This window comes from Ischnura elegans, chromosome 9 (assembly GCF_921293095.1).
Source record: "Ischnura elegans chromosome 9, ioIscEleg1.1, whole genome shotgun sequence".
Lineage (NCBI taxonomy): Eukaryota > Metazoa > Arthropoda > Insecta > Odonata > Coenagrionidae > Ischnura > Ischnura elegans.
In genome coordinates this window covers 4,450,735-4,463,638 of record NC_060254.1, presented here as the reverse complement: position 1 = coordinate 4,463,638, position 12,904 = coordinate 4,450,735, and positions in this window count along the sequence as shown.

Sequence of the window (12,904 nt, the reverse complement as noted above, 5' to 3'; positions counted from 1 at the left end):
TGGGTGGAGAAGGGTTCAAGGACCTCGCGCAAGAGTTAATTAATATTGGGGTGAAGTACGGACCCTTAGATGCCAAAGACGTGCTACCTCATCCAAGTACGGTAGCCCGTTCCTTGCGTGAAAGGGCTAATCAAATTCGAGCTACTCTCATCCCCAAATTAAAAGAAGCCATAGCTACCAAGGAACTTTCTATGACTATGGACCTTTGGACGGATAATTATCGCAAAGTTCACTCACTATATGACGGCTACCTCCAGTCACATAATCGAAGAAGCTGGTGAATGGAAATTACAGGCAAATGTGCTTATCACGACCAAGTTTCCAGATATCTCGAAAACCGGGGCAAATATTAAGGAAGAGTTACTCGGTCAATTGGCTGAAATAGGCATAAGTAGTGAGGATCTTTTTAAAGTGACCTTCGTGACAGATCAGGGTTCAAACATCAAAAAGGCTCTGAAAATGTACGATCGACTTCCTTGTTTAGCTCACTGCTTAAATACTGTTTTGAGGCACACGTTTCATGAAGAGAATTTCCTCAAAACGGAGGTACCCCAGGTTTATGTTGCTATTCAGGCAGCAAGAAAAAATAGTCGGGTTAATGAGGAGATCTGGGCTTGTCTCACGGCTAGAAAGAACTCTCCATCAGGACGTCGATACAAGATGGAGCAGCATTTACACTATGCTAAATTCCATTCACAAGCAACAGGACGGAGTTTTACAGTTGCTCCGTGACAGTGAAAGAGTACACCTCGCAAACAATTACAATTCCGACCTGGTAGCTGAGATGGTAGCCTTTCTTAAGCCTTTTAAGGAAGCTACAGATGATCTTGAAGGAGAGGCTGAACCTACGCTACCGCTGGCAGTACCCTGGATTTTTCGTCTAAGAAGCCATTGTGGCGTCTCTGTTGACGAAAGTGAGGTAGGAGTTCAATTCTCCCCTTTCGTTCATTCGACTATTTATTTAAGACTCAATTCCAATGAATAATGCAAGTTTAGCCGCTATGTCGACTGAAGCACACGATCGAGTCATCTAGCCGTGTGGATGGCGAATGTTAATACTTCTTGTTTCCTAAACATGTATTTGACTTTTTGTTTTTCTTTCAATAGACACTTAAGAAAATCAAGATAAGGGCAGCCTCATTTCTCGATGAGAAAGTTATGTCTCAGCTGGAAAGGCGACATTATTTGGCACTATTTTTAAATCCAAATTATAAAGACCTCCTCCGTTTAACATCTGAAGAGCGACAATGCGTGTATGACAACGCTCGAATAATGTGCCAGGAAGTAAATGGTAATGTATCACTACAAAAAATAAAGATTTTTTCTTAATTACTGGCTGCAATTTATAGTAGTAGCACGATGATTTAATTTAACATTTATCCTTATAGTGACAGAAATCACAGAAGAAAGTGATTTATCTCAAACTTGTCATAGTCCACCTATGAAAAAGAGGTTTTCAGAATGGTTGCAAAGGCCTGAAATACCACAAACCACTGACGAAGTGACGCGTTACATTGAGCGAAGCGTTCCGGAATATGTGCAGAAGGTTTTGCATTGGTGGAGTATCCATCGGCATTCTTTTCCGCGGCTATCGAAGGTCGCTCGGCGGATAATGAATATTCCTGCCAGTAGTGCAACCAGCGAAAGATGCTTCTCTCGTGCAGGCCTTGTAATAACTGACCGTCGATCACGTATTGACCCAGACCATGTGAATGACATTTTGTTTATTAATTATAATGCAAAAAGAAATTGAAATACAACGTAATGATGGTAAATGAAAACCACATCAAGTTATTGTTCTTTTATTTCGCGTACTATTCTTATAAATTCCACTAATACGAACTTATGTTATACATCAATTGCAGTTGAAAATTTCCGTCTTACAATTCTCTGAGCGAAAAGAATATTAGCACTCCATGTTATGGATGAAATTCTGGAATAAATCTCTCTTCTTATACCCTAGATCAGCGGTTCCCAAACTTTTCTTTCTGCGACCCATTTTAGCCCATACGTTTTAGCCGCGACCCCCTAAAAATGGTTGTCTATGTTTAAGTACATAGTTCACTTTATTATTCGTATACATCTCGCGACCCCTTTCCGAACGGCCCGCGACCCCCCTGGGGGTCGCGACCTCCACTTTGGGAACCGCTGCCCTAGATTATACAATTATAATTAATTATACTTGCTATGCATTTATTTTACTGTTCACCAGTGGTGGATTCGCACCCCAGAATGAGACCAAGAACCCACTGTGAGAGAGATAAATATGCATTCCCTGCATGAAAGCAAGTAGCGTATGTGCTATCCGCCAAATTGCCGGGAGCGACGAGAGCTCAATATATCCCGCTCGCTCCCGAGACCGCAATCCGGGATTGTTCGCTCCCGGGAGTGAGACTACCAGTTTGACTCCCGAGAGCGAGACTCGAGCGGAACGGCTTTTGCGCGCCTCTACTTAAAGCACACTGTATTTTTTGTCTTTCACAGAAAGAATACAGGAGCTCTGCCGGTGGTGATCATGTGAACTAGCAGGAAGGTTGATGGCCTTTTTGGGTCGTTCTGAGGTCAAGGACCCTGTTCATAGCTTCACTCTCAAATTCGTAAGGTTCAATGATCTTTTTTGTAGTGGACTCTGTTTCGGAAACAACTTCATAATTCTAGTGTCAACGAAATTTTTAAGTTGGTGTAAGTCAATGACATTGTCTGTAGTTTAAGTCTAACTCATAAGGTTCAATGACTGTTTTGTGAGTGAAGAGGTCAATGACCCTGTCCGCCGTTTTTCACTACCCTGTAAGGTTTGATGACGTTTTTGGGAATGATGAGGTGAATGACCTTCTTGGTAGAAGAGAGGTCACTGGGCCTCCTTTAGGGGTAGAGAGGTCAATGACCTTGTCGAAAGTTTCACCCAAACCCATACAAGGCATACACAGGATCAAAACTGGGTAGGTGGGGGACAAGCTAACCAACCATTTAAGGAAACTCGAACAGCTCTTTATTAGTTTTTAAAATTGTTTGCTTGAAAAAATATTATTCTCCTTAAAGACATTTGTGATTTTTGCTTCTAGGGAGGCAGCTTCCCCCTCCTGGCCCTCGCTGGGTACGCCCATGAACCTTTATACGTTATATAACGTTAATACATCTTTTTGGGAGAGATAAGGTCAATGAACACTTCTGTAGTTTCAAACGAAACCGTAGATATAATTCAATGCCTTTTGTATCACTTCTGAATCACCATTTAGCAACCTTCTTCCTGAGCAACGAAATCGAGTTTATAATTAGAATTTTGGCTTCTGACTTTTCACTTAGCATTTTTCTTCATTCTCACTAAAATTGAGTTTATAGCAAGAATTTTCCTTTCTTTATTCTAATTCCCCATTTTTATTCTTCCTTCTTAAATTCAAGATATTAAAACTTCGGTATTGTCTACACGATCCTTTCTTCTATTTTTGCACAGAAATGGAGTTCATTAAATAAAAAATATTTCCATATTGCATTTTCCTTCATGTGCACGTAAATCGAGTTTATGACAAGAATCTTCACTTCTGGAATGTCTCTTTGCATTTTTCTGCCCATGACTAAAATCGAATTTATAAAAATAACTTTTACTTCTTTTTTGTCATTTCCCATTTTACGTCCTACCCCTAAAAATCGAGCCAAATTAAATTTACTTCTGTGATGCTTCTTCGCTTTTTTCTACCCAAGGACTAAAATGGAGTTTACAACAAAAATTGAAGGAAATGTAAAAAAAATGATAACTTTTTATTTAACATTTTTCTGCCTGCTGCGCACTTTTAAAATTGAGTAGAAACCAGCATTTTTCTAAATTTAAAGAGAGGAAAATTAAGTTCTTAAAATGGATAATGATTTTTGTGATAATAATTCGCATTTTTTTGGATTCCGACTAAAATCCAGTTTACAAAAAAATCATTTCTATATTATTATTTCACATTTATGTACCTTCGCATTGAAATTTAGCAATGAAAAGGATATTCACTTCTGTAAAGTCATTTTGCATTTTTCTTCTTTTGCAATGAAATAAAATTTGTAGCAGGAATATTAACTTCTAATATTATATTATTTAGTCAGCTAATATTACATTATAGTATTATAATTTCATTTTGTATTTTATACCGAGGCAGTTAATCGAGTTCAAAAAAAGAATTATCACTTCTGTAATGTCGTGTCCCATATTTCTTTCGGCACACTAAATTCGCGTTTAGAAAGGCAATTTTAACCTTTGGTCATTATTTCACACTAATCTTCCTTCACATTAAAATCATATTTAAAAAATGAATCATCGTTATTGTACGTGGTGTGCACAGTAGTAATTCATACTTTATTGTCATCATCATTCAGTCTTCACATTGGAATCCGAGGTGATAGTTATTATTATTATTATTAAAATATTTAGTTACAAGTCGACCATGAAGTCGGGTGGTAACATAGATTTAGGAAGTGCATTAAGACACAATAATATACATAACCCAAAATACAAAGTAGAAAACAAATTTTAAAAAGCCCTCAAAATACCATTTTTCACACTCACAATACATGTCCTCAAAGCACCAAATTTTTCACCAAATATTTCACACAATGAATGTCCACATAGCACCAAATCTTCATCTTATGATCTCGTGATTTCAGTGCGATGGGGTGAAAACACTGATAGAGAAGTGAAAATTCATGTCTTTCAAAAAAAATTCCAGTGCACGAGAGGACAATGCGAAATGATGATACGAAAGTGGAAATTCTTACAATCATCTCGAGGACTGGAAAGTGCAAAACGATTAAAAGGAATTAATGAAAAATCTTGTTAGAAACAAGATTCTTGTGCGCAGTAGGGAAGTATACTAAATTTTGATACTGAAGTGAAAATTCTTGTTATAAACGTGATTTCAGGACGCACGAAGGAAATGCAAAATGATGATACAGAAGCGATCTATTTTTTGTTAAATCTTGATTTTAGTGCACAGAAAGAAGTATGCCTAATGCGTACGTACGTATACGTAATGTATGCGTACGTAAGTATGCGTAATGCGTACGTACTTCCTATACGTACGCTGTACGTACGTATAGGAAGAATAAAGCTGAAACATATAAGACAAAAATGAATATTCTTGTTAAAAATTCGATTTTTGTGCAAAGGAAGATGAATGCAAAATGAAAATACAGAATGAATTTTCTTTTGTTATGGGATCGATGTATTTGCGGAAGTAGAAAAATGCAGAATGCAAATAAAGAAGGTAAAATTTCTGATATAAACTCATTTGAATGCGAAAGCAAATAAAATGCTAAATGTCAATACTTATTATTTCGAATTTTTCTCTCTGTGCATTGAAATTGAGAATATAACAATTTTCACTTAAATGTCCTGGCAAAAATTTCCACTTCTATACTCTCATTATGCATTTTTTTCATTCACTCTAATATCCAGTTTGAGAAATAATTCGCTTTTATTATTTATAATTGTTATATCAAATTTGTCTTCCGTCATATTGGAATATTTCAAATTTATAACAGGAATATTAACTTCTGCATAACAATTTTGCATTTTTTTACTTGAGCACTGAAGTTGAGTTTATGAATGGTATTTTCACTTTTGTATCATCATTTCTCATTTTCCTACCTGCGTACCAAAATGTAGTTTATTACAAGATTTTTCACTTCTGCAGCGCAACAAAATCTATTTTTAAACAAGAATTATCACTAATGTAAGTTATATCGCATATTTATGACTACACATTAAAATCGAGTTTATTACAAGAATGTTTGCTTTTGTATTATAACTCCGCATTTAACTATACCCACAAAAAATCTATTTTACAACAAGAACAAATTTTGAGTTGTCAGTTCCCATTTTTCTTCCTTTGCACGAAAATAGAAATTATAAAATTAATTTAAACGTCTGTATTATCATTTTGCATATTTCTTCCTTCGCAGTGAAGTAATTAAAAAAGAACTATGATCACCATCGCGCACTGTTGTTTCACATTTTTGTAACTGCAAAGTAATTCATACTCCTAAAACGGTCATCGTCTACCAAGAAGGACCTTACCATTCCCAAAAAAAGTAATTGACATCATCACAACCTAAGAAATCATAAAATTCTCAAAAACCCCTTACAGGTCATGGACCTCTTCGATCCTAAAACGGTCATTGACCTCTCCACATCTTTAAAGGTCATTGACTTATCAATTCCCTAATCGGCTATTCAACATCCCAATCCAAAATGCTCATGGACCCTATCACTCACAAAACGATAAGCCTGACTAACTTTAACGTATTTGATTGAAACTATGGACATAGTCATTGACCTTCCCAAACGGAAACAAATCGTTTACACGCTACGGTTTTCAATTGGATTTCGAAAATAGTCATTGACCTTTCCACAATAAAAAGGTCATTTAACCTTTAGATTTCAAGTAACACAATGAACATTGACCTCTTCACACCCCATAAAGAAATTTGGTCTCTCCACTCGTGAAAAGGTCATTGACATCTCCACTCAAGTAAAAGTCAGAGCCCTCTCCAGTATCGGAAATATCGTTGACCTATCCACTCCAGTAAAGGTCATTGATCTATCCACTCCAGTAAAGGTTATTGAACTCTGCATTCCCGAAAATATCAATGAGCTCTCACTTCCTGGAAAGGCGATTGAACTCTCCGCTCCAGTAAAATCATTGGCCTCCTCGCTCCCAAAAGATCATTGACCTCGCCAAACCAGGTAATTGACGTCTCTCTTCCTGAAAAGGTCATTAGTCCCTCCATTTTAGGAACGATCATTGAATTCTTCTCTGCATAAAAACGTCATTGATCACTCCCCTCTCAAAAGGTCATTGACCTCTCCACTCCCGAAGAGGTGATTGACCTCTCCGCTCCCGAATAGGTCATTGACCTCTCGAGTCCGGAAAAGTCATTGAATTCTCCGTTCCCGAAGAGTTCATTGACCTATCCAGTCCTTGACCTTCCCAAACGGAAACATTTCGTTTACACGCTACGGCAAGAAGTTTATTGACCTTTGCGAGAGAGGAGGTGAAACGCGATACTACAAATGTAAATTTTTTTAATTTTCGTAGTATATAGCACAATTTTATTACGTTTATATAATTCTAGTAGTTCGTAAGCATATACTACCTTATGTACTAAATATAGCAAATGAGTCATTTTACAGAAATGATAATACCAAAGTAAAAATGTTTTTTGTTATTTTTAATACCAAAGTAAAAATGTTTTTTTGTTATTTTTACTTAGGTATTATCATGTCGATTTTCACCCCATGCAGTTAAATTGAGTTTATAACAATAATTTTCACTTTTGTAGTATCATTTACCATTAATTTTCTATCGAAATTAAATGTAGTTAATACCATAAATTTTCAGTTTCATATAATTTCTCCAAGTATTAATTTTTTAATCCATACTTGTAAATTTTCTTCACGTAGGAAAATCGAGTTAAAACAATTCCTTTACGTTTGTAATATCATTTCCCATTTTTAAACTCCGGAAGTAAAATCGAGTTTAAAATCGCAGTATCACTTTTTATTTTCATTTCGAAGTATTCTGCTCACACAGTAAAATCGAGCTTGAATCAACAATTTTTAACTTTGAAAAATAATTCCATGTCATTTTTCTCATCAAAAATTCGAATTTATAACAACAATTTCCACATTCGTTACAGCATATCACATTTACCTTCTAAAGCAGTAAAATTGATATAAAAACAAATATGTTCGCACACATATTGTGTTAACTTTTTTTATTCTCGGGAAATAAAATTTAGTTTTTAAAACAAATTTTCCGTTTCATATTATCACTTTTTAATCTAATGCAGCAACATCGAGAATGAAAAAAATACTTTTCACTTTCGTATTATGATTTGGCTTTAACGCATTAAAATCGAGTTTAAAATACCAATCTTCACTTTTGTATTGTCTTGTAATTCACATTTTTCCAGTCGCATTACATTCGACATTTAAAAAATAATATAAACTTTTGTAGTATCATTGCACATTTTTTTCTCTGACAATGAATTAAAGTTGATTAAAACATAATGTATTTCGTATTGCTATTCCGCTTTTATCTTCTCATACAGTAAAATCAATTTAAAACAATTGCAGTGAAATCATGTATATAACATAGATTTAATTCCAAATCACATTTTTAATTTTTTCACTCTCCGCAGTGAATTCGCGTCTATAACAAGGATTTATATTTTCAAAAAACATTTTTAATTTTTTCACTCTTCGCAGTGAATTCACATTTACATCAAGGATATTCGCGGTGAATTCTCGTCTATAACAAGGATTTTCATTTCTAAATGACATTTTTAATTTTATCACTGTTCGCAGTATATTCACGTTCATAACAAGGAATTTAACATTCAAATGGCTTTTACATTTTATCGGTCTTCGTAGTGAAATCGAAATTAAAACAATGATATTCAATTCCAAATCACAATTAAAGTTTTTTATCTATTCGCGGTAAAATCGCGTTTATAGCAACGATTTTCAATTCAAAATCATATTTTTAATTTTTTATCTATTCACAGTGAATTCGCGTTTATAACAACGATTTTCAAACACCAAATCACAATTTAAATTTTTTATGTTTTCGCAGTGAAATCGCGTTTATAACAACGATTTTCAAATCAAATTCACAATTTTAATTTATTATCTATTCACAGTGAATTCGCGTTTATAACAACGATTTTCAAACACCAAATCACAATTTAAATTTTTTATGTTTTCGCAGTGACATCGCCTTTATAACAACGATTTTCATTTCAAAATAATAATTTTCATTTTTTATCTATTCGCACTAAAAACGCGTTTATAACAACGATTTTTAATTCAAAAACATATTTTTAATTTTTATGTCTTCGCAGTAAAATCACGTTTATAACTACGATTTTCAATTCAAAATCACAATTTTATATGTTTATCTCTTCGCAGTGAAATTGCGTTTATAATACAATTTTCAATTCAAAATAACAATTTTAAATTTTTATCTCTTCGCAGTGAAATCGCTTTTATAACAACGATTTTCAATTAAATATCACAATTCTAAATTTCTTTCTCTTCTCAATTAAATTGCGTATATAACAACGATTTTCAATTCAAAATCACTATTTTAATTTTTTACCTATTCAAAGTGAAAACGCGTTTATAACAACGATTTTTTATTGAAAATAAAATTTTAATTTTTTACCTGTTCAAAGTGAAAACGTGTTTAAAACAACGATTTTTATATCAAAATCACAATTTCTAATTTTTATCTCTTCGCAGTGAAAACACGTTTAAAACAACGATTTTCAATTCAAAATCACAATTTTAAATTTTCATCTCTTCGCAGTGAAATGCGTTTATAACAACGATTTTCAAATCAAAATCAAAAAAATTTAATTTTTTATCTCTTCGCAGAGAAATTGTGTTTATAACAACGATTTTCAATTCAGTATAACAATTTTAATTTTTTATCTCTTCGCAGTGAAATCGCGTTTAAAATAACGATTTTACATTCAAAATCACCATTTTAATTTTTTATCTCTTCGCACTGAAAACGCGTTTATAACAACAAATTTTCAATTCAAAATCAAAATTTAAAATTTTTGTCTCTTCGCAGTGAAAAGGAGTTTATAATAAACATTTCTAATTCAAAATCACAATTTTAAATTTTTATCTCTTCGCAGTGAAAACGCGTTTATAACAACGATTTTCTATTCAAAATCACACAATTTTAATTTTTTATCTCTTCGCAGTGAAATCGCGTTTATAATAACGATTTTCCATTCAAAATCACCATTTTAATTTTTTATCTCTTCGCACTGAAAACGCGTTTATAACAACAAATTTTCAATTCAAAATCAAAATTTAAAATTTTTGTCTCTTCGCAGTGAAAAGGAGTTTATAATAAAGATTTCTAATTCAAAATCACAATTTTAAATTTTTATCTCTTCGCAGTGTAAACGCGTTTATAACAACGATTTTCTATTGAAAATCACACAATTTTATATTTTTTATCTCTTCGAAGTGAAAACGCGTTTATAACAACGATTTTCAAATCATAATCACAATTTTATTTTTTATCTCCACGCAGTGAAAACGTTTATAACAATGATTTTCAATTCAAAATCACAATTTTAAATTTTCATCTCTTCGCAGTGAAATCGCATTTATAACAACGATTTTCAAATAAAAATCACAATTTCAAATTTTTATCTCTTCGCAGTGAAATCGCATTTATAGCAACGATTTTCAATTCAAAATCACAATTTCAAATTTATATCTCTTCGCAGTGAAATAACTTTTATAATATTGATTTTCAATTCAAAATCACAATTTTAAATTTTCATCTCTTCGCAGTGAAATCGCATTTATAACAACGATTTTCATATAAAAATCACAAATTCAAATTTTTATCTCTTCGCAGTGAAATCGCATTTATAGCAACGATTTTCAATTCAAAATCACAATTTAAAATTTATATCTCTTCGCAGTGAAATAACTTTTATAATATTGATTTTCAATTCAAAATAACTATTTTAATCTTTTATCTCTTCCCACTGAAAACGCGTTTATAACATCGATTTACAAATCAAAACCACAATTTTAATTTTTTATCTCTTCGCACTGAAAACGCGTTTACAACAACAAATTTTCAATTCAAAATCGCGATTTTAAATATTTATCTCTTTGCAGTGAAATCGCGTTTATAACAACGATTGTCAAATGAAAATCACAATTTTAATTATTTATCTCTTCGCAGTGAAAACGCGTTTATAACAACGGTTTTTAAATCAAAATAACAATTCAAATTTTTATCTCTTCGAACTGAAAACGCGTTTATAAAAACTGCATTTAATTCAAATCACAATTTTAAATTTTTATCTCTTCGCAGAGAAAACGCGTTTATGACAATGATTTTCAATTCATAATCCCAAATTTAATTTTTTATCTCTTCGCCTGGAAATCGCGTTTATAACAACGATTTTCAATGAAAAAACACAATTTTAAATTTTTATCTCTTGGCAGTGAAAACGCGTTTATAACAACGATTTTCAATTCAAAATCTCAATTTTAAATTTTTGTCTCTTCGCAGTGAAAACGCGTTTATAACAGCGATTTTCAATTCAAAATCACAATTTTTAATTTTTGTCTCTTCGCAGTGAAAATGCGTTTATAACAACGATTTTCAATTCAAAATCACAATTTTAAATTTTTGTCTCTTCGCAGTGAAAACGCGTTTATAACAGCGATTTTCAATTCAAAATCACAATTTTAAATTTTCATCTCTTCGCATTGAAAATTCGTTTAGAACAACGATTTTCAATTCAAAATTAGAATTTTAAATTTTTTATCTTCTCGCAATGAAATCGCGTTTATAACAACGATTTTCAAATCAAAATCACAATTTCAAATTTTTATCTCTTCGCTTTGAAAACGCGTTTATAACAACAATTTTCAAATCAAAATCACAATTGTAAATTCTTATCTCTTCGAAGTGAAAACGGGTTAATAACAACGATTTTCAATTGAAAATCACAATTTTAATTTTTTATGTTTTCGCAGTGACATCGCCTTTATAACAACGATTTTCATTTCAAAATAATAATTTTCATTTTTTATCTATTCGCACTAAAAACGCGTTTATAACAACGATTTTTAATTCAAAAACATATTTTTAATTTTTATGTCTTCGCAGTAAAATCACGTTTATAACTACGATTTTCAATTCAAAATCACAATTTTATATGTTTATCTCTTCGCAGTGAAATTGCGTTTATAATACAATTTTCAATTCAAAATAACAATTTTAAATTTTTATCTCTTCGCAGTGAAATCGCTTTTATAACAACGATTTTCAATTAAATATCACAATTCTAAATTTCTTTCTCTTCTCAATTAAATTGCGTATATAACAACGATTTTCAATTCAAAATCACTATTTTAATTTTTTACCTATTCAAAGTGAAAACGCGTTTATAACAACGATTTTTTATTGAAAATAAAATTTTAATTTTTTACCTGTTCAAAGTGAAAACGTGTTTAAAACAACGATTTTTATATCAAAATCACAATTTCTAATTTTTATCTCTTCGCAGTGAAATGCGTTTATAACAACGATTTTCAAATCAAAATCAAAAAAATTTAATTTTTTATCTCTTCGCAGAGAAATTGTGTTTATAACAACGATTTTCAATTCAGTATAACAATTTTAATTTTTTATCTCTTCGCAGTGAAATCGCGTTTAAAATAACGATTTTACATTCAAAATCACCATTTTAATTTTTTATCTCTTCGCACTGAAAACGCGTTTATAACAACAAATTTTCAATTCAAAATCAAAATTTAAAATTTTTGTCTCTTCGCAGTGAAAAGGAGTTTATAATAAACATTTCTAATTCAAAATCACAATTTTAAATTTTTATCTCTTCGCAGTGAAAACGCGTTTATAACAACGATTTTCTATTCAAAATCACACAATTTTAATTTTTTATCTCTTCGCAGTGAAATCGCGTTTATAATAACGATTTTCCATTCAAAATCACCATTTTAATTTTTTATCTCTTCGCACTGAAAACGCGTTTATAACAACAAATTTTCAATTCAAAATCAAAATTTAAAATTTTTGTCTCTTCGCAGTGAAAAGGAGTTTATAATAAAGATTTCTAATTCAAAATCACAATTTTAAATTTTTATCTCTTCGCAGTGTAAACGCGTTTATAACAACGATTTTCTATTGAAAATCACACAATTTTATATTTTTTATCTCTTCGAAGTGAAAACGCGTTTATAACAACGATTTTCAAATCATAATCACAATTTTATTTTTTATCTCCACGCAGTGAAAACGTTTATAACAATGATTTTCAATTCAAAATCACAATTTTAAATTTTCATCTCTTCGCA